The sequence below is a fragment of the Acanthaster planci genome, linkage group LG01, assembly GCF_054643075.1.
Source record: "Acanthaster planci isolate LZ-2023a linkage group LG01, COTS_SCS, whole genome shotgun sequence".
Lineage (NCBI taxonomy): Eukaryota > Metazoa > Echinodermata > Asteroidea > Valvatida > Acanthasteridae > Acanthaster > Acanthaster planci.
Genome location: NC_141777.1, coordinates 12,428,825 through 12,429,239, shown reverse-complemented (window position 1 = coordinate 12,429,239; position 415 = coordinate 12,428,825).

Sequence of the window (415 nt, the reverse complement as noted above, 5' to 3'; positions counted from 1 at the left end):
CACTCCAGAGATAGTTTGGTACTTGTTTGCAAAGATGACACCCACACCGTATGGACACGTGCCAGGCCCCTGACAAAAAAAGCATTGTGGTCCAGGTGGCATTTCATCAGCCACAATACAAGAAGGAATCAACTGAAGGACAATATGGAAGTTACAATTCCGTATAGATCACAACCATGCGCTCACTCACTGTGGCCTGACCGACAACCACCCGCAGAGTAAAAACGCCCAGCCCACGGCAAGACTTTCAACAAACCCCGGAAATAAAACCGCTTTTCCGCTTGCCAAGCTGATCGACCACGCGAACAAAACAACCAGTCATCCCACCCCCCCAAAAAAATCTACGAAAACAAAAAGACGAGCATGAAAACAAGTAGGCCTAAATGTCGTCTGGCGACGAGATTTCAATAGTCGC